This window comes from Hyperolius riggenbachi, chromosome 2, assembly GCF_040937935.1.
Source record: "Hyperolius riggenbachi isolate aHypRig1 chromosome 2, aHypRig1.pri, whole genome shotgun sequence".
NCBI classification, from domain to species: Eukaryota; Metazoa; Chordata; class Amphibia; order Anura; family Hyperoliidae; genus Hyperolius; species Hyperolius riggenbachi.
In genome coordinates this window covers 355,217,208-355,240,711 of record NC_090647.1, presented here as the reverse complement: position 1 = coordinate 355,240,711, position 23,504 = coordinate 355,217,208, and positions in this window count along the sequence as shown.

Genomic DNA, 23,504 nt, shown 5'->3' with positions numbered 1-23,504 from the left:
TCTTGGCTGGGGGATAGGGGACCCAAAAGAGTTTAGACCTGCACTAAAGATAAATTCTATTTATATGGCAGCTGTACACAGAGATGGCAAAGTAAGTGAACAGGTGTACAAGAAATGTACTAATGCTGTGTGTGTTTGTTTGTTTTCCCTAAATGTAGATTACATATTCAACATGTTTGTGTTTTACTGTTTATGGGGTTTAAAACTGATTTCATGGAGTAAGAGCAACTAACTACAGTTTAAAGTAAGTATAAAAGAACAGACGGGTAGTATTGTGTGTTTAGATTACATCTTAAATCTTATCCCTTTCCTATTAAAGGTAACGTTTAATGATATGTCAAGAAGTTAAAAAGAAAAAGGCAAGTCTGCGAAGAAGACACTTCTCAACTAGTGAACATACAGGCCTTACAAGTAAGTCGAATACACACGCACGCACGCACGCACACACACATGCACTTACTTTAAAAAACAATTACTAATTTTTATTTTCAATTTTTCCTGTTTTTCAGATTTGACACTTTATCGGTTTTGGTTTTTCATTTTTTATTCATTTATTAAAATGTTTATATACTTCTTGTGGTTTTTCCTTTGAGTTTTGTATTGTCATTGTGGTGGGAGATCTAGGATGGGTGTGGGGGTGTTAGGTCTTGGAGGGGTGTGGGCATGTTGGGGTGGAGGGTTCTGGAGGAATTTTTTGGTGGGAGGTCCGAGAGGTGCGTGTCGTTGGGGGTGAAGGGGGGGGGGATCTTAAAGATCTGATCCTCTGTGAAGGTCGTTATCTATGGGGCCCACTCATTTCTAGCTACGCCCCTGATGGGTTACCTACAGTTGAGAAATTCATGAAGGTTTGTAAAAGGTAGAAAACCGAGAGCCCAATATAGTGTAGCTTGTATTGGAGGAGTGCGAATGATAATGATGAAACGTAAGTATTGTACTTACAAACCAGGGTTACCTCCAAGGCAACCACTGAAAAGGCAGGTGGGGAGACCAAGCCTGTCCCCACTCAGGATTAAGACGTCGCTCTCTGTGGATAGAGGAAAAAAAGAGGGTGTACCACCCTTCCACCAAGGGTGGATTCTTGATGTGTAGAGCTGTACAGAGGCGCCAGTAGGATAAAAGTCACTAAAACGTTTAAACCGTTCGGGATGCGGTGGTGGACCAGCCAACCCAAAACAGACACAGGTACTGTCGATTCAAGTAATAAATAATTTATTTATATACTCCAAAGACAAGTTGCAACGCGTTTCACAGGCAAAATCCCGCTTCCTCAGGCAATAAACAACAGGAGTGATACACAGCACGGAGTCCAAAATATGCTTGGCACCTCTGGGAAGTTTATTACTTGAATCGACAGTACCTGTGTCTGTTTTGGGTTGGCTGGTCCACCACCGCATCCCAAACGTTTTAAACGTTTTAGTGACTTTTATCCTACTGGCGCCTCTGTACAGCTCTACATATCATGAAGGTTTGTGGGAATCAGCTCATTGGGATTCCCATGATCTCGACTCTCTGATGAAGGCTGGTGACATGGATGACGACATTACTCCTCGTGGATTTACGATAAGTTGAAGCTTCTAAATGATCGCACTCTTGCTTAATTTATAAATAAAACATGTATTTGTTCCTCACTGAACACGAGTGAGTCTCATACAAGAGGATCATTTTGGTGTAAGCCACCCTCATACCTCAAATTCCACTTAGGAACTTCCCCTTACTACCAGCACATCAGTAATATATCTCAGCCACAATGCCACTTTATTATAAATGTTTGAATGCGCCACTTCCTCACATTAACACAAATGAACACCAGCATTATTATTATTAATATAGCGCCGACATCTTCCGCAGCGCTGTACAGAGTATATTGTCTTGTCACATAACTGTCCCTCTGAGGAGGTCACAATCTAATCCCTACCACAGTACTATGTCTGTATTGTGTGTAGTGTATGTATTGTAGTCTAGGGCCAATTTCGGGGGAAGCCAATTAACTTACCTGTATGTTTTTGGGATGTGGGAGGAAACCGGAGTACCCAGAGGAAACCCACGCAGACACGGGAGAACATACAAACTACTTGCAGATGTTGACCTGGCTGGGAGTTGAACCGGGGACCCAGCGTTGCAAGGCGAGAGCACTACTCACTACGCCACCGTGCTGCCCAGCATACATGAATGTACAAGATATAGCTACTGAAGTGCCACGTATTTGATGTTATATGTGAATTATAAGGAAAACAACTTGAGCACTCTGACAACAAACCTATTATAAGACTCATGAACGCATGGAAAGAGTACCAATATATGTACAAATACCAAAACGAGCAGTAAAACTTCCAATTATGATACCAAAGGTAGCCATGCACTAATAGATGGACACCAAATTCGACCAACAGATTCCTCTCTGATCCAAATATGATCAGAGAGAGATCTATTACTGCCACACAAGTTGTTACTATAATTCCCTATAAACTAAACAAGCCTTGCCCACAGCTTTTCAGAGAGCCTTGGCATTTTCAGACAGTAGCAAGGGCTTACAGGAGCTTAGTCTGGGCAAGGGGGTGGGGGGTGTTACTAGCCAGAGATTCAGAGACACGGGAGGAGGAGAAGGGACTGAATTTACACACAGGCAAGCTGATAGCATCTCCAGTCCTCAGCCTGTGACAATGTGACAAACAGAACATGGCTGCCCTCATTGTATCACAGGAATATCTAAACTATGAACTATCTAAACTTTAGATAACATATATAGACAAGTTACTTGTTATAGTTAGTTTTTCATCTTGGATCCGCTTTAAAGGGACCCTGAATAGTGATTAAAAAAACAGATCTAGACTTACCTGGGGCTTCCTCCAGCCCCCTGTAGCCCGCAAGGTCCTTCGGCGTCATTTGGGTCCCCTCCGTGGTCCCGCTGGCAGCCCCATTATCCTGGCAAAAGTAACCGTGCATGCACAGCCCATCCACGCACCCGGGTCAATCGCACATGTGTTGCCTCAAGCCTCCTACACATGCACAGTTCTCGAAAGACTGAACTGGGCATGCTCACAAGGCTTGCGGCGACCTGCGTCATGTGGTGACAATGACGCGCACAAATGCTTTTGTCCGAAAATCGATCAAATTATAGCCACATACTCACCTCACGACCCAGGAAGATGGATCCCAGCGATGTCCTATGGCGACGAGCACTCTCCTATCCATCTGCCTGGCCGTGGGTATGCATGACGGCACACGATGGGTGCAAACGAGAGTTCAAGTGATCGTGGTACTTTCCAAAAAAGTCATCGGGGATCTTAAAGATCTGATCCTCTGTGAAGGTCGTTATCTCTGCGTGTCGCTAAGCATTGTTTGCATAATTGTATGCTTGTATCTACGGCACGAGATTGCGGAAACAAACGCTTTATTGTTCAAAAAACTGCTGGTCTGCTGAAAAATCGTCAAAATCTTGAAGTGGGTACAGGCCTTATCAACAGGCATGGTCGGAAGAGCCCATTTCCGTTTCCGGGACAATTCCGCATACCGTCATACCGAAATTCCACTACCGTTTCATTCCGATAGTATTCCGGAGCTCTTCCGCGGAATTCCGACGTATCCGGAATTCCGTCGGAAAAATTTTAAAATCTCTCTCCTCCTCCTCCTCCTCCTCCCTTCCATCCATCATCAAGTAGGGAATTGCAGATTTTCAAAACAGCTTATATACCATAGGTGGGATTTGAACCCAGGACACAGTGTGTAGTAGGTATCTGTCTTACCCTCTAGACCATGAACCACACTACATGCTAAAGCTGGTCTAGCATAAACCATACTACCATTATGATCAATTCAATAGAAAAAGTAGCATGATTAAGGATTTGTACTTTTTGAAAAGCATGCTTATATACCATAGCTGGGATTTGAACCCAGGACTCAGTGTGTAGTAGGTATCTGTCTTACCCCCTAGACCATGAACCACACTACATGCTAAAGCTGGTCTAGCATAAAGCATACTACCATTATGATCAATTCAATAGAAAAAATAGCATGAATAAGGATTTGTACTTTTTGAAAAGCATGCTTATATATAATATTAGATCTACTGCATTGCATTTTTTCCATGCACTATCAACAGAAAATTCATTGGTTACTTATGTTTTCCTATATTGGCAAATGAATCATAAAGAAAGATTCCTGCTACATAGAGCACATTTCAATTTTCAAAAACTTCCAGCAGGGAATTTATTGAAAAATGTATCGAACAGCAGCTGTGATCTGTTTGAGGCTCCTCGCATCCCGATTTTTAATCAGTTTTTACATCCGATTCCGATTATTAATCATTACTGCATGCTGCATTTTTTCCTCTGTTTTTCTATTGATTGCATTCAGGGAAAATCGTAATTGCAAATCGGAAACTGAATCGGAATCACAAAACGGATTTGCAGTGTGCAGGGAGCCTAATGCAGTTCAACGCAAAGGGCCAGTGATCTACAGCCACGCCCCAAATCAACTTTGATTTTTTTTCCATCTTGCCCAATTGATACTCTTGATCAATTGTTGTCAAAATTTGATCAATCTGGAATTTTAAGGTAATCTTTTTACTTCAAAATCTAACAGAATGATTAAATCTGCATGGAATCAAACTGGACAATCAGTACATGTATGGGCACCTTTTGTATTTTGTATATTTCAAATAACCTTATTTTAGCTACAACAAAAATGAAAAATTAGAAACACACTTCACAGAAAATACTGTGGAATTAATTTCATTATGAGATGTCTGAACAATCGTTGCCCCAGTACATCACAAACCTTATCTTCCATTGTTAGGTAATGTGCCAGTTAGCATATCTAAGCATCAGCTAAATATATCTGAGCTACAGCCAAAGATTATCCTGATGGTTTAAAGGGGCCCATACACTCAGCCGATTTTCTGGCTGATCGATCAAAATCAATCGATTGATCGATTGCAAATCGGTTGGCCGATCGACGGTCGATTTCGATCGATTTCCATCGAACTGGCAGGGTGGAAAATGTAGGTCGATCTGATGAGATTGCTTATCATTTTGCATTGGCCCTAATGGAAATCTGATGGCAAAAAAATGCCATCAGATCGAATTTCAATAGATTTCAAACTGAAATCTATTGGAATTCTATTCTAGTAAAAAATGTTCCTTTTACACATCAGATAGATAAGAATTCCATCTGATGATCTATCTGCTGCTAATCTGACGAGTGTATGGGTACCTTAATGCATTGAAAGGTTCTTCATGCTATAAACAATCAGATTTTTACCAAAAGAAAGCTTCTGAAAACTGGTTGCAGCCAGGCTTTTTTTAACAATACAGATACTTGACACCAACCTTAAAGGAAACCAGAGCTGTTCTAAATAAAACGATTACCAGGGGCTTCCTCCAGCCACATACGCATGGAACGATCCAACGCCGCCGTCCTCAGCCTTCTCGCAGCTCCGATACCAGGTCCCACACTTCTGTCAGTTGGGCCAGTCTACGCAGGAGAAGTGCGCCCTCTGTGTAGCTCTCCAGCAGCTGCAAACAGCGCACTTCACTTATGTCGTACTGGCTCCGACTGACGGAAGTGCGGGGACCCGGTATCGGAGCTGCGGGAAGGCTGAGGATGGCGGCGTGGGAGCGATCCGTGCGTATGTGGCAGGAGGAAGCCCCAGGTATGTATAAATGGTTTTATTTTGAACAGCTCTGATACACTTTAAAGATTTACGTTTCACTCTTCAGTCTATTCCTGCCTTTTTCAGAGTTTTATTTGCCATATAAGTGACTTTAAAATGAGATGCTTATTGTCTGATACAGACACATCAAGCATGATCTGTGAAAGGATCAGTTCCCCTTATGTAAACAGAAAACAGAGACCTGTACACTTTCCTCTACTATGTAGCATTGTTTCATCATGTTGTCTCAACAGTATGACATTTCAATTGCATTTCCAATTTTATTATCTCCTATAGATGGGTTATAACATCTATACCTCTATTGTTGTCTCTAACCCCCCCCCCCCCCCCCCCCTAACAATCCTTTGTTGACCTTGCAGCACTAGAGTTCAAAGTGCAAATCTCAGTCAGGAAAACACTTGTGGTTTGTATGTTCTCCTGAAGTCTTGGGTTTTCTCTGGGCCCTCTGCTTTTTCCACAACCCAAAAAAACATACTGTTTGTTTAATAATAAAAAAATGGTGCTAGACCATAGTAAGGACAATTGATTGTGTGAGCTATCTAAAGTGGTGATAGACAGATGATAAATGGATGGATAGATAGATAGATAGATAGATAGATAGATAGATAGATAGATAGATAGATAGATAGATACAGTAGACAGGTATTGGTAGAAAAATAGGAAATGTTTACCTATTGAGAAAAATGCGTAAATATGCAATTTTCCATCAGACAGGCAGGTTAATTCAATTTTTTCTAACAGGTCCGATCTGATTTCCGATTTTCTGATCGATTTTGTATAGAAGTGTGCAGAAAATTGATCAGAAAAAGACTGGAAATCAGATCGGATCTGTCCAAAATAATCTATTTGACTTGTCTATCTGATGGGAAATTGCATGGTGTGTACCTTATTTCAATTTCATTTCTTTATGTAGTTTTACATTTTTAGGAACTTGAAACCAGGCATGATCATTAAATGGTATGTTATTTGTCAGGTGTAAAGTGCATTTTTCTCAAGTTTGTTAGCTATAAACCATGGCCTCTTACACATATACAAGGTAAGTTGGCCAGCAGGGATCGGCAATTGATCCCTAAGATGACATTGCAGGGCCTAGGCTAGCATAGTGGCATGGGAGAGACGTCACGCGGTGAGTGGCCAGAAGAATGCTCTTATCCAGTACTCTGCCAAGTTGATCTGCCAGGCTGTTCGCTGACTGATGTGTACTGGACACTGGGGGCAAAGTAAACTAGATTCAATATTAGTATGGTTAAAGTGTACCAGAGCTGGACAATTAACCTTTTGCCGACCGCGTCACGCCGATGGGCGTGGCCGCGGCGGCAGCCCCAGGACCGCCTAACGCCAATTGGCGTAAAGTCCTGGGGCTCTGTTTTGCAGGAGATCGCGCGCAGGCTGCGCACGCATCTCCTGCTTGGGGGGCGGAGCTCCGCCCCGCCTTCAGTCTCCGAGCGGCTATTGCCGCTCGGGAGACTGTTAGACGGCGATCTCGCCATCTATTTACATGGTGCAGTGCTGCGATCAGCAGCAGCGCTGCACTGGGGACAGCCGTGTGACACGGCTGTCCCCATGGGGGACAAGAGAGCGATCGGCTCTCATAGGCAGAAGCCTATGACAGCCGATCGCCATAATTGGCTGGCTGGAGGGAGGGAGGGAGGGAGTGAAGGGATTTAAAGAAACAGGGGTTTCTTTTAAAAAAATGTCAACAATAACATTTATAAAAAAAAAAAATAAACATGATGAGAGCGATCAGACCCCACCAACAGAGAGCTCTGTTGGTGGGGAGAAAAGGGGGGGGGGGGAATCACTTGTGTGCTGTGTTGTGCAGCCCTGCAGCTTGGCCTTAAAGCTGCAGTGGCCAATTTTACTGAAAATGGCCTGGTCACTAGGGGGGTTTAGCCCTGCAGTCCTCAAGAGGTTAAAAGGATTTTATACATATCTGGGGCTTCCTCCAGCCCCATCCGCTCTGATCGCTCTCATGCCGCCATCCTCTGCTGCCTGCAACTCCAGTATCGGGTCCCCACACTTCTGACAGTCAGAAGTCTAATGTAAGAAAAGTGCGCTGTTTGCGTATCTCTCCAGCAGCCACTGGAGAGATATGTAGAGGGCGCACTTCTCCTGCGTAGCTGGCCGCGACTAACGTCAGTGACGGGACGGCGGTGTGGGAGTGATCGGAGCAGATGGGGCTGGAGGAAGCCCCAGGTATGTATAAAATATTTTTAATTGTTCAGCTCTGAGTCCCTTTAAGGTGAGCTAATAGTAAACCTCATAGACCTATAGACACCTGATCGTGGCAATCTGGTTGCATCCACTAATTTGTAAGAAATAGAGGACCCAGCAGCAATAGTTATACATGCCACCAGCCAAATAGGTTTATTAAACTTGTGCAAGTGGAGGCGGTAGCTGAATCAAGCACCGTGACCGAAGGCTGTGGGGGAAGCTTCTGGTGTGCAATTTTAGTGTTAAGGTTAACATACATCAGGCAATGATAGGCAGATTTGACCAAGAGACAAATCTCTCTCTTATCAAATCTGATCGGAGATAGATCTGACAAACGCCAATGCCCAATACATCGCATGCCGCGTCCATCGCATCCGCCACCTCACCGCTGTTATACAAATGTATAAATGGTATGTAATGTATAAATGTGCATGTATATCTGTGTTTATACATTACCTGTTCTGTGTCCCGGTGCCTGTCTGGCTTCCAAATCTGCCACTCTTCATTAGCCCTATACACCCTGCTGGCATAGCACATGTGTTATGTGCATGCTGGCGTGCTATGCACCGGCAGTGTGTATAGGGCTAATGAAAGAGTGGCAGATTCGGATGACAGAGGGGTACTGTGAGGCATGACAAATAATGTATAAATGCACACACACATGCACATTTTTACACTGCAGGAACACCATCTGGGTTTTTTTCACGTTTGTTGCTTGTCTCAATATTGCTTGCCGTTACTGATACGCACGCTATCGAGCAAGTCGGCCCAAAATTGGTTGCATCATCGCTCAGGCATGCACTTGGGAGCACTGATTTTAATCCGATTTGATTATAATAATTGAATCTGATGGTTGATTGGCCGCCAAGTTGCCTGATGTATGGCCACCTAAAGGTGTTTCCCCCTGGCTCACTTATTTCCTACAAATTAGTGGTCACGTCCATTTGCCATGAGCAGGAAGTGGCCATGGCTCACCTCAACCATACTTGCTCCCTAGATTCTCAGAAGAGGCTGTCCTTATTGGCTGCCTCAGCCAAGTTTCATTTAGTGTGTGTGCAAGGAGTTGAAAACCTGAATATGGGTAAGACAGATACACAGATAAGTATTGGTATAAAAATAGAAAGATTTTAACCACTTGAGGACCTAGGGCTTTCTACCCCTTAAGGACCGGCCACTTTTTTTCCATTCAGACCACTGCAGCTTTCACGGTTTATTGCTCGCTCATACAACCTACCACCTAAATGAATTTTGGCTCCTTTTCTTGTCACTAATAAAGCTTTCTTTTGGTGCTATTTAATTGCTCCTGCGATTTTTACTTTTTATTATATTCAGCAAAAAAGACATGAATTTTGGCAAAAAAATGATTTTTTTAAATTTCTGTGCTGACAGTTTTCAAATAAAGTAAAATTTCTGTATACATGCAGCGCGAAAAATGTGGACAAACATGTTTTTGATAAAAAAAAACCCATTCAGCGTATATTTATTGGTTTGGGTAAAAGTTATAGCGTTTACAAACTATGGTGCAAAAAGTGAATTTTCCCATTTTCAAGCATCTATGACTTTTCTGACCCCCTGTCATGTTTCATGAGGGGCTAGAATTCCAGGATAGTATAAATACCCCCCAAATGACCCCATTTTGGAAAGAAGACATCCCAAAGTATTCACTGAGAGGCATAGTGAGTTCATAGAAGATATTATTTTTTGTCACAAGTAAGCGGAAAATGACACTTTGTGAGAAAAAAAAAAAAAAAAAAAAAAAGTTTCCATTTCTTCTAACTTGCACCAAACCACAGACTCACCATACCCCTCTCTGAATACCTTGAAGGGTCTACTTTCCAAAATGGGGTCATTTGTAGGGTGTGTTTACTGTCCTGACATTTTGGGGGGTGCTAAATTGTAAGCACCCCTGTAAAGCCTAAAGGTGCTCATTGGACTTTGGACCCCTTAGCGCAGTTAGGCTGCAAAAAAGTGCCACACATGTGGTATTGCCATACTCAGGAGAAGTAGTGTAATGTGTTTTGGGGTGTATTTTTACACATACCCATGCTGGGTGGGAGAAATATCTCTGTAAATGACAATTTGTTAATTTTTTTTACACACAATTGTCCATTTACAGAGATATTTCTCCCACTCAGCATGGGTATGTGTAAAAATACACCACAAAACACATTATACTACTTCTCCTGAGTATGGCGATACCACATGTGTGGCACTTTTTTGCACCCTAACTGCGCTAAAGGGCCCAAAGTCCAATGAGTACCTTTAGGATTTCACAGGTCATTTTGAGAAATTTCGTTTCAAGACTACTCCTCACGGTTTAGGGCCCCTAAAATGCCAGGGCAGTATAGGAACCCCACAAATGACCCCATTTTAGAAAGAAGACACCCCAAGGTATTCCGTTAGGAGTATGGCGAGTTCATAGAAGATTTTATTTTTTGTCACAAGTTAGCGGAAAATGACACTTTGTGAAAAAACACAATTAAAATCAATTTCCGCTAACTTTTGACAAAAAATAAAATCTTCTATGAACTCACCATACTCCTAACGGAATACCTTGGGGTGTCTTCTTTCTAAAATGGGGTCATTTGTGGGGTTCCTATACTGCCCTGGCATTTTAGGGGCCCTAAACCGTGAGGAGTAGTCTTGAAACGAAATTTCTCAAAATGACCTGTGAAATCCTAAAGGTACTCATTGGACTTTGGGCCCTTTAGCGCAGTTAGGGTGCAAAAAAGTGCCACACATGTGGTATCGCCATACTCGGGAGAAGTAGTACAATGTGTTTTGGGGTGTATTTTTACACATACCCATGCTGGGTGGGAGAAATACCTCTGTAAATGGACAATTGTGTGTAAAAAAATCAAAAGATTGTCATTTACAGAGGTATTTCTCCCACCCAGCATGGGTATGTGTAAAAATACACCCCAAAACACATTGTACTACTTCTCCCGAGTACGGCGATACCACATGTGTGGCACTTTTTTGCACCCTAACTGCACTAAGGGGCCCAAAGTCCAATGAGTACCTTTAGGATTTCACAGGTCATTTTTGTTTCAAGACTACTCCTCACGGTTTAAGGCCCCTAAAATGCCAGGGCAGTATAGGAACCCCACTAATGACCCCATTTTAGAAAGAAGACACCCCAAGGTATTCCGTTAGGAGTATGGTGAGTTCATAGAAGTTTTTATTTTTTTGTCACAAGTTAGCGGAAATTGATTTTAATAGTTTTTTTTCACAAAGTGTCATTTTCCGCTAACTTGTGACAAAAAATAAAATCTTCTATGAACTCACCATACTCCGTACGGAATACCTTTGGGTGTCTTCTTTCTAGAATGGGGTCATTTGTGGGGTTCCTATACTGCCCTGGCATTTTAGGGGCCCTAAACCGTGAGGAGTAGTCTTGAAACCAAATGTCGCAAAATGACCTGTGAAATCCTAAAGGTACTCATTGGACTTTGGGCCCCTTAGCGTACTTAGGGTGTAAAAAAGTGCCACACATGTGGTACCGCTGTACTCAGGAGAAGTAGTATAATGCGTTTTGGGGTGTATTTTTACACATACCCATGCTAAGTGGGAGAAATATCTCTGTAAATGACAATTGTTTGATTTTTTTACACACAATTGTCCATTTACATAGAAATTTCTCCCACCCAGCATGGGTATGTGTAAAAATACACCCCAAAACACATTATACTACTTTTCCTGAGTACGGCGGTACCACATGTGTGACACTTTTTTGCAGCCTAGGTGCGCTAAGGGGCCCAACGTCCTATTCACAGGTCATTTTGAAGCATTTGTTTTCTAGACTACTCCTCGCGGTTTAGGGCCCCTAAAATGCCAGGGCAGTATAGGAACCCCACAAGTGACCCCATTTTAGAAAGAAGACACCCCAAGGTATTCCGTTAGGTATATGGCGAGTTCATAGAAGATTTTATTTTTTGTCACAAGTTAGTGAAAAATGACACTTTGTGAAAAAAAAACAATAAAAATTAATTTCCGCTAACTTTTGACAAAAAATAAAATCTTCTATGAACTCGTCATACACCTAACATAATACCTTGGGGTGTCTTTTTTTTCTAAAATGGGGTCACTTGTGGGGTTCCTATACCGCCCTGGCATTTTACAGGCCCAAAACCGTGAGTAGTCTGGAAACCAAATGTCTCAAAATGACTGTTCAGGGGTATAAGCATCTGCAAATTTTAATGACAGGTGGTCTATGAGGGGGCGAATTTTGTGGAACCGGTCATAAGCAGGGTGGCCTTTTAGATGACAGGTTGTATTGGGCCTGATCTGATGGATAGGAGTGCTAGGGGGGTGACAGGAGGTGATTGATGGGTGTCTCAGGGGGTGGTTAGAGGGGAAAATAGATGCAATCCATGCACTGGGGAGGTGATCGGAAGGGGGTCTGAGGGTTTGGCCGAGTGATCAGGAGCCCACACGGGGCAAATTGGGGCCTGATCTGATGGGTAGGTGTGCTAGGGGGTGACAGGAGGTGATTGATGGGTGTCTCAAGGTGTGATTAGAGGGGGGAATAGATGCAAGCAATGCACTGGCGAGGTGATCAGGGCTGGGGTCTGAGGGCATTCTGAGGGTGTGGGCGGGTGATTGAGTGCCCTAGGGGCAGATAGGGGTCTAATCTGATAGGTAGCAGTGACAGGGGGTGATTGATGGGTAATTAGTGGGTGTTTAGGGTAGAGAATAGATGGAAACACTGCGCTTGGGTGGTGATCTGATGTCGGATCTGCGGGCGATCTATTGGTGTGGGTGGGTGATCAGTTTGCCCGCAAGGGGCAGGTTAGGGGCTGTTTGATGGGTGGCAGTGACAGCGGGTGATTGATGGGTGGCAGTGACAGGGGGTGATTGATGGGTGGCAGTGACAGGGGGTGATTGATGGGTGATTGATAGGTGATTGACAGGTAATCAGTGGGTTATTACAGGGGAGAACAGATGTAAATATTGCACTGGCGAATTGATAAGGGGGGGTCTGAGGGCAATCTGAGCGTGTAGGCGGGCGATTGGGTGCCCGCAAGGGGCAGATTAGGGTCTGATCTGATAGGTAACAGTGACAGGTGGTGATAGGGAGTGATTGATGGGTGATTGATGGGTAATTAGTGGGTGTTTAGAGGAGAGAATAGATGGAAACACTGCGCTTGGGTGGTGATCTGATGTCGGATCTGCGGGCGATCTATTGGTGTGGGTGGGTGATCAGATTGCCCGCAAGGGGCAGGTTAGGGGCTGATTGATGGGTGGCAGTGACAGGGGGTGACAGGGGGTGATTGATGGGTGATAGGTGATTGGCAGGTGATTGACAGGTGATCAGTGGGTTATTACACGGAAGGACAGATGTAATTAATGCACTGGCGAATTGATAAGGGGGGGGGGGGGGGTCTGAGGGCAATCTGAGCGTGTGGGCGGGTGATTGGGTGCCCGCAAGGGGCAGATTAGGGTCTGATCTGATAGGTAACAGTGACAGGTGGTGATAGGGGGTGATTGATGGGTGATTGATGGGTAATTAGTGGGTGTTTAGAGAAGATAACAGATGTAAACGATACATTTGGGAGGTAATCTGACGGCGGGTTTGCGGGCGATCTAATGGTGTGGGTGGGTGATCAGATTGCCCGCAAGGGGCAGGTTAGGGGCTGATTGATGGGTGGCAGTGACAGGGGGTGATTGATGGGTGATAGGTGATTGGCAGGTGATTGACAGGTGATCAGTGGGTTATTACAGGGAAGAACAGATGTAATTAATGCACTAGTGAATTGATAAGGGGGGGTCAGAGGGCAATCTGAGCGTGTGGGCGGGTGATTGGGTGCCCGCAAGGGGCAGATTAGGGTCTGATCTGATAGGTAAAAGTGACAGGTGGTGATAGGGGGTGATTGATGGGTGATTGATGGGTAATTAGTGGGTGTTTAGAGGAGAGAATAGATGTAAACAATGGATTTGGGAGGTGATCTGATGTCGGATCTGTGGGCGATCTATTGGTGTGGGGGGGTGATCAGATTGCCCGCAAGGGGCAGGTTAGGGGCTGATTGATGGGTGGCAGTGACAGGGGGTGATTGACGGGTGATTGATGGGTGATTGACGGGTGATTGACAGGTGATTGACAGGTGATTGACAGGTGATCAGGGGGATAGATGCATACAGTAAACAGGGGGGGGGTGGTCTGGGGGGGTGGTCTGGGGAGAATCTGAGGGGTGGGGGGTGATCAGGAGGGGGCAGGGAGCAGGGGGGGGGGGATAAAAAAAAAATAGCGTTGACAGATAGTGACAGGGAGTGATTGATGGGTGATTAGGGGGGTGATTGGGTGCAAACAGGGGTCTGGGGGGTGGGCAGGGGGGGGGTCTGATGGGTGCTGTGGGCGATCTGGGGCAGGGGGGGGAGAAATCAGTGTGCTTGGGTGCAGACTAGGGTGGCTGCAGCCTGCCCTGGTGGTCCCTCGGACACTGGGACCACCAGGGCAGGAGGCAGCCTGTATAATACACTTTGTAAACATTACAAAGTGTATTATACACTTTGTATGCGGCGATCGCGGGGTTAACATCCCGCCGGCGCTTCCGTATAGCCGGCGGGATGTTGCGGCGAGCGAGCGGTGACAGGCGCCGGCGGAGGATCGCGTCACGGATGACGCGATCGCTCCGCCCATGCCCTTAAATGGACCGCCGCCTCTGTGGGTGAGGCCGTCCTGAAGGGCTCCACTTCCCCGCCGCCCCTGTGTAGTGGGCGGTCGGGAAGTGGTTAAGCCTTTGATATAGAAATATGAGTATATGAAAGTGCTATTTGTAGTGACACGTTTTTAGCAACCTGGAACCAGTTCGGGGATGTATTGTGTGATTTATCAGGTGTATAAATGCATTGTATGCAAAGTAGTTAGCTCTGAATAGGGGCCTAACATGAAGCACATTTACATTTCAATTATGAATAGCTAGCCACTGTTGATGGGCAGGATATAAGGACAGACAGCAGCTCAGTGATTCCATCCTACTTTGCAGTTTGGACTTCACTGAGCAAAGACATCATCCCTGAGCTGTGACCACAAGCATTGCTATGGATTCTGAGACTGATACAAGCTTTATACTTGTAAGTTGTTATTATTACTATTATTGTTATTACTATGCATTGATACAGCACCAGTATTTTATGCATTACTTTACATCTCTACAGAGTACATAGTCACGCACTAACTATTTCACAGAGGATTTCACAATCTAATTCCTACTATAGGTGTATTCTCAAGTTATGCCTGGTACACACGATGCAATTTTCTATCTGGCAATTTTCCAATGAATCAATTATTTCCGACAGGGCCGATCTGATTTCTAATAATTTTTCTGTTCAATTTTGTTGGAAGTGATTGTAAAATCAATCAGAAAAATGATCTGAAATCATATTGGACCTGTCAGAAATAATCCATTTAGCAATCAATCTAACAGAAAATTGCATTGTTTATGCCTGGCATAACTATTGTTCAGCTATTTAATAATCAGTGAGAACTATCATGGAAGTCAATGGGCTAAAATTGTAGCATAAATTAAGTTACAATTAAAGTTAGTCAAATTAAAAACAAACTGCAGAGGTTCTACACTAGCTGTACTTACAATTTTGGGGTTGTAATGCTATATTAGTGCTGTAGTTGCTGTACTTTTTCTGCTTACACACATATTTTGGCTTAGGAAATTTATTTTTTGTATCCCCTAGAATTTTTCCATCATGTTGAAGCAAGGCTTTGGAAACTGTTTATTAAGAAAATTAGTCTTTACAATGGGGTAAATTCAGTAAACTGCGGTAAGCAGAATAACGCATGTATAGTCTTATCGCATGGTTAGTAGAGCGTAATGCAATATATTACGTGCAATGCATTTTGCTCTACTCATGCATAAGACTTTATGCGCATTATTCTGCTTACTGCAGTTTACTGAATACACTCCAATGTTTTGAACTGCCACAAAAAGAGTTGGATCACAGCTAATTTTTCATATGGGTGGATCCTTATGTCATTTTTTCAATACTATTTGCTGAATTGTATATGTAGTCACCACTCATCAGAAGTAATGGACTAATCGATATAAAGTAACTTTAATTGCAAACTATATAATTTTAATAAGTTTCTTGCTTCTTTAAATTTACCTTAAACAGCAATTGCTTTTAGTAAAAACTTTACATTGTATTGTGTTAATGTACTTTATCTTACAGATTTTATAAACTACAACAACCCATATAACATTAAGTAATTTTATTTCATTTATTTTTTGCAGAATATGGAAGAACGACCACCGAACAATGACAAACATTTAACATTTTCCATGTGTTTTCATGAAGCTCCATGTGAGGTAGAAGACTGTATACCATCCACTGAGCCTACCTATAACATTGAGGGAGGAGACCACACCCTGGACCTGCTTCTAGAAGCTAGGGAAAGACTGATGACTCCTTACATTAGGAAGTATGTCTCTGAGAAGAAAAGGGAGAAAAAAGAGCCTCTGCATGGAGTGATGGGCAAAGCTGCAATAGGACATAAGGGCATTTTACGAATGCATCCAAAAAAACGATGGCTACTACGCTTCTTGAAAGAGCAAAATTTAGCAAATTGTTTAAATGAAAAAATTATGTTTTAGAAAACAATTGTTCATAAAATCTATATCTTGTACAAGAACTCAAAATTATGTATATATTTTGTAAAGTACTTTAAGTTTTACTTTTATCTTAATAGTCAAATAAAAATATTTAATTATTCAAAAATGTGTACATTTTGTGCTATTTGCTAAGATTTTATCATCAAGCCACCTATTTATTTACAATAAATAGGTACTGCAGGTACATGATAGAATACAAAAAAAGTTGGGTTGTATTGTATGACACTGCAGATTTTATTGATTTTTATGTCAAAATATTAGTAGAGAATTGTACTGTGCCAGTCAGCTAGAGCAGAATACTTTGAATATGAATGATAACAATTACTGGCTAATTCAAAAAAGACTAAATCTGCAACATTTTCTTCTTTAGACTGTGTATAGAGGTTGGGAGTCTGAAGAAGATCTCCAGTATGTAGAAACATTGTTTAATCTTTTGCGTTATCTTGTAAATTGTATCAACAGTTTTAAAAAAAAAACACCTTAGTTTAGGGTAAACAACCTTCTGCATTACAATTTGAGATATAGTTAACTACACTTTTGTATAGACATCACATGTCTCCGCCCCCCCCCCCCCCATCTCCCCTCCCTTTCCTTTTCTTTCTTCTCTCCTCTTTTTTTCTTTCTCTCATCTTCTCTTTGTGGCCAACTGGCCACTTGCATATACTTCTGGTAGATGCTCGTGACCTAGTAGGAAAGTTTCCGTGAGCATATTCCATTATTTTTATTGAGATGCCATGGCAAGACTAATTAAAACTTCAGCAGTTGTATTTGTATAACAATTTATGTTGGTTTATGAGCTGTACCCCTGTTATAAGTTGGTCTGCGACCAAACATGACTGTAATCATTTTTCTATACAAAATGAAAAACTCAAACATTTTGAAACAGACATCACATGTCTAAAATGTCTAATATACCTTGGTCTTCCTAATGCTGGATACACACGGTTCGTTCCCGTACTCGATTTCCCGCTCGATTCCCAGGCTGCTTGATTATTTCCGAGCATTTCCGATCACGTTTCGATGATTGTTAGGTCGATTCTCAAGTAAAGTATGCCGAATCGACCTAACAATCCATCGAAACGCGAATCGGACATGTTGTAAATAATCGAGCGGCCAGGAATCAAGCGGGAAATCGAGTGCGGGAACGCACCGTGTGTATCCAGCATTACATTAGTAGATGACTGAAAAAAAAAAACACTGAACTGAGAAAGGACCTCACAAGAGGTCCTTTTGATGGGAAAGTTAAGTGGTCAAAAGAAAAATACTTAACGTTAGATACAGGAAAAACTTTTACACATTCCCTGGCCTTTTGGTGTCTAGACAAATCAGACAAGTATAGTCTATTCATTTTCAAATTAATTACATACCAAATCAAGGACTGAATATGAAAGTAGTAGCCGTAGGGTATTGTACTGTGTTAGCCATCAGTAAAAGCAAGCTGTGCAGAATGGTTTGAATAAGGACAACAACTTTTTATATTGGTATGACGCTGGATGATATTTGAACTTTCTCAGCCATTCTAGCTGAACTTGTGAACTAAGAATTTACGATACCTCTGGGTCAATCCTAATCCCAGGTCTGTGAGCATGGAGTAAACAAGGATTCTTATCTCAACAACCTCTAACCCCATTTAGATGGTCTGTTTTAATTTAAGGCATCTTAATGACATGTATTTATGTTTGAAAAAAATATCTGTTTTCCCTTTTGATGTTGCATGTATAAAGCTGTCTGTACCACCAGTCTGTAAACTAACAGGATATAAGCCCGACGAAGGCTGCAAGGCCGAAAGCTTGCTTATTTTTATTCATTTTTAGTTAGCCAATAAATGGTATCATCCTGATTTAAAACTTCTTCAATATGAAAGGTTATTATAGAGGTATGCAAAGGTGTGCAAATTTATGGTAGAGTACTCAGAGAGCTCATGGTGACCAATAACAACTAGAAGTGTATAAAAGCCTTCTTACTATAAAGCGATGTTAACTATAATTCACAAGGCATCTGCAGTAATTCAGCTTTAAGGGAGAAAGTATGGATTCCCATGATGCATCAATCTGAAATATGCAAACCATCTCTTTATGCCCCTGAAAGCTAAGCACACATCCAGAAGCGCTGGGGTATGGTGAGCATATAGCTTATACATTTTACAGAGCCACATCCCTCTAGGCCAGTGGTCCTCAAACTAAGGCCCGCGGGCCGAATGTGGCCCCTTGAGGCTTTTTTACCAGCCCCCACACACAAATTGTATTAGTTATAGATGAGGTCAGCTACATCTTTAAATATTGGTGGCCCGCAAATAGAATAGCAGTGCTGGCACCACCCATCCACATGGAAGCCAGAAAGCAGTAATTCACTGGTTTCCACTGCAGGTTGTCACCTGGGTATGCTTCACTGTCTGGCCTGCAAAAACTTCTACATCATTTTATGTATACTCCGGCCCCCCAGCAGTTTGAAGTACGTTGACCTGGCCCTCGACCCAAAATGTTTGGGGACCCCTGCTCTAGGCTGTATGCATGTTGGATTGGAGGGGCTCTGTAAACTTTCTAAGTTATTGGCAAAGGACCACTTATGACGGCCGTTTCGCATTGGACATGCTTGTTCATGTGGAGGCCTGGCATCCTCCACATGTACAAGTATGTCCAAAGCGAAACTGCCATCGTGAGCGGTCCTTTGTGCCCCCTGCACCCACTGCTTGTAACCCCACTTCAAGACTTCTTAAGCATTGCTGAATGGGCTCATGGAGCTTTCCAATAGTAACACAGCCTTAATGCATTTCATATAACACTGGATTACAATAAATTGCTTAATGTGAAGCTGGATGGTGCACATGTTTCCTATTCATACTAAAAGCAATGAATTTGTTTACATAATGGTATATAGAACACTGGTGTGTAGAGATGGCTCGAACCTCTAGGTTCGCTAACCTTGAACGTGAACTTCTGCAAAAGTTCAGGTTCGCGCAAACTTTGCAAACCGCAATAGACTTCAATGGGGAGGTGAACTTTTAAAAATAACTACAAACATTTATGCTGGCCACAAAAGTGATGGCAAAGATAATTCAAGGGGTCTAACACCTGGAGGGGGACATGGCGAAGTGGGATAGACACCCCAAAAGTCCCCCAGGTGATCGAATTTGGTCTGTCCACAATGAAGCAACAACCTTATTATCTTGGGTCAGGTGTGCCCCCTCCCCCCCCCCCCCCGACACACTCATATAGCCGGTGGTCATTGCTTCATTGTGATACACAAGCCCTTCACCGCGGCAAGGTAACGACCACGAAGGGGAATTGACACATGTACATGCCTTTTGTTTTGTTGTTGCAGCTGCAGTGCAGCCAGAAAAATTAGGCAAGCATGTACACACACCAGAAAAAATTGTTATTGGTTTCGTTAGCGGCCGCTGCTAGCAGCGGCCTTAAAAATTCAGGAATCCACCTGGAGTCCTGGACCCTGTTGGTGGTGGCGGAGAAGGCAGTCAAGCAGCCTGCAGGCAGAGATGCTAGGGGGGGACTAACTTAGTCTTGGGGAAGGCAGTCACACGGCGTGCAGGCAGAGAGGCTGTGTGTGTGGGGACTGATTAAGTCTTCGGGCAGGCTTTAGCCCTCCGGGATCCATGCCTCATTAATTTTAATAAAGGTGAGGTACTTTTTTGACCTCTCTTCTCACTGACAATGCCTCCAGCTGTGCTGAAGGTCCTTTCTGACAGGACGCTTGAGACAAGGCAAGACAGAAGTTGGATGGCAAATTGTGACAACTCTGGCCATAGGTCAAGCCTGTGCACCCAGTAGTCTAGAGGTTCATCGCTGCTCAGACTGTCGATAGTTATTTTTCTACCATTGCTAAAGAAAGGGTACGGCCGGGGAATCAGGGTTCGATTCCGGTCCGGAGTGTGAGACTGAGAAATGGCTACCACCACACATCCATGGAAGGCAGCAGGCACAGCACACAAGTCCCGACTCGGGGAGGTAGTGATGAAAAATAACAACACAGGACTCTTCTGAGGCCCTGTATAATGAGTACACTTGAAATCCTTTAACGGGAATCTGTTATGGAGGGCAAGTCTGCCATTAATTCAACTGTGCGGTCAACTCTCTTTGGTACTTTCTGCACCATGGTGACCACGGGTAATGGCCGGGAAATCAGGGTTCGAGTAGGAGCCTGAGAAACGGCTACCACCACACATCCAAGGAAGGACCCAATGTGCTGTATAAGTAATGTACCTGCCCTGACCATGCTTTGCAGACCAGGCATCTGTGGTCAGATGGAGCCTTGACCCAACGCTATGTGCCAGAGATGACACCACTTTCCTTTACCGAGAATCTATTATGGAGGGCAAATCTGCCATCCATTCACGTGAAAGGTATGCACTGACTCTCAGGTATAATACAATGTGCAGTGACAGATGCAGTGAAAGGTATTCAGTGACTGCTTGTATAACAATGTGCAGCCACACAGGTGCAGTGAACAGGTATGCAGTGACTGGTATATAAAACTGCATGCTGTCAGGCAGGTGCAGTGAAAAGTTATGCACTGACTGGTATTACAAATGTGCAGCTGTCACACACACAGGTACCGTGAACAGGTATGCAGTGACTGGTATATAACACTGCGTGCGTTCACGCAGGTGCACTGAACAGGTATGCAGTGACTGGTACCAATACAATGTGCAGCTGTCACACACACAGGTATCGTGAACAGGTATGCAGTGACTAGTATTACAAATGTGCAGCTGTCACACATACAGGTACCGTAAACAGGTATGCAGTGACTGGTGTATATATAACACTGCGTGCTGTGTGCTGTCACTCAGGTGCAGTAAACATGAACAGGTATGCAGTGACTGGTATTACAAATATGCAGCTGTCCCACACAGGTGGGACAGCTGCTGGGCCTTGCACAGTATAGCAATTAGGAAGGGCCAGCTGCGACTGACAGGGCTGTATATGCAAGTGTCAGTGGGCCACACACACACAAAAAAAAACACATCAAAAGAACATTAGCTCTCAAAAGAGCTGTTTCGGGGTGCTTCTTTAGCAATAAGCATCAGCAAGGAGCAAGCTAACAAGCATAACTAAGCTTTCCCTATGTCTACAGCAGGTTCCTCTCACTTCTCTCACTACTGCAGCTAGACCGAGTGAGATAATGGCCGATGCAGCTGCCTCATATAAGGCTCCAGGAGGGAGTGTAGCCTGATTGGCTGCCCTGTGTCTGCTGACTATGATGTAGAGGGTCAAAGTTGAGCCTAATGATGTAGTATAGGGGGCAGGTCGAACGCACATAAAGTTTGCGGTTCACCGCGAATGCGAACCACCGAAGTTTGCGCGAATAAGTTCGCGGTCGAACTGTTCGGGCCATCTCTACTGGTGTCTACTGAACTCTGGGCCTGATGCAGTAAACTTCAGTTAAATTGCCATGTGCAGAGAGAGCACAACAATTTTACCATTACTACCGCTGGCAGTGTAGCAGGAGTTACCTAATTAACGTGACTCGCATTACTTAACAAGAGCATTGCTAGGAAACTGCACAACATTGTGCTTGTTACCCTAGCAGGGGCATATCAATAGCCATAGCATCTGCTATGGGGACCTGGAGTATAGGGGCCCCAGGCGGTACTTAATGTATTCACCATTAACTTTCTAGTGTTTCTCCACCCTCTGACTTTGTCTCAGTACCATGAACTATGTGCAGTGTTGACTGCATGAGAATGTAAATTGCCCAATTAACTCTTTTTCATTGGGTAGGGGCAGGTGGCTTTGCCTAACCTCTTGAGGGCCAGAGGTTTATACCCCCTAGTTATTGTTCGCAACTTTAACAGTTTATTTTTCGGCAATATAACTTAGCACCCAAATTAATTTTACTTCATTTTCTTACCACTAATAGAGCATTCTTATATATATATATATATATATATATATATATATATATATATATATATATATATATATATAGGATTGCAAAAGTATTCAGCCCCCTTGAAGTTTTCCACATTTTGTCATATTACTGCCACAAACATGAATCAATTTTATTGGAATTCCACGGAAAAGACCAATACAAAGTGGTGTACACATGAGAAGTGGAACGTAAATCATACATGATTCCAAACATTTTTTACAAATAAATAACTGCAAAGTGGTGTGTGCATAATTATTCAGCCCCCTTTGATCTGAGTGCAGTCAGTTGCCTATAGACATTGCCTGATGAGTGCTAATGACTAAATAGAGTGCACCTGTGTGTAATTTAATGTCAGTACAAATACAGCTGCTCTGTGACGACCTCAGAGGTTGTCTAAGAGAATATTGGGAGCAACAACACTGTGAAGTCCAAAGAACACACAAGACAGGTCAGGGATCAAGTTATTGAGAAATGTAAAGCAGGCTTAGGCTACAAAAAGATTTCCAAAGCCTTAAACATCCCACGGAGCACTGTTCAAGCGATCATTCAGAAATGGAAGGAGGATGGCACAACTGTAAACCTACCAAGTCAAGGACATCCACTTAAAGGGGAACTGAAGAGAGAGGTATATGGAAGCTGCCATGTTTATTTCCTTTTAAGCAATACCAGTTGCCTGGCAGCCCTGCTGATCCTCTGCCTCTAATACTATTAGCCATAGCCCCTGAACAAGCATGCAGCAGATCAGGTGTTTCAGACTTCAAAGTCAGATCTGACAAGACTAGCTGCATGCTTGTTTCTGGTGTTATTCAGATACTACTGCAGAGAAATAGACCAGCAGGGCTGCCAGGCAACTGGTATTGATTAACCTCCTTAGCGGTAACCCCGTGTGTGACACGGGGTAAGCCGCCGGAGGGTGCCGCTCAGGCCCTGCTGGGCCGATTTACTTCATTTTTTTTTTTGCTGGACGCAGCTAGCACTTTGCTAGCTGCGCCAGCACCCCGATCGCCGCCGCCGTGCGCCCGATCGCCGCTATCCGGTGCGGCGCGCGGCCCCCCCCCCCTCAGACCCCGAGCGCTGCCTGGCCAATCAGTGCCAGGCAGCGC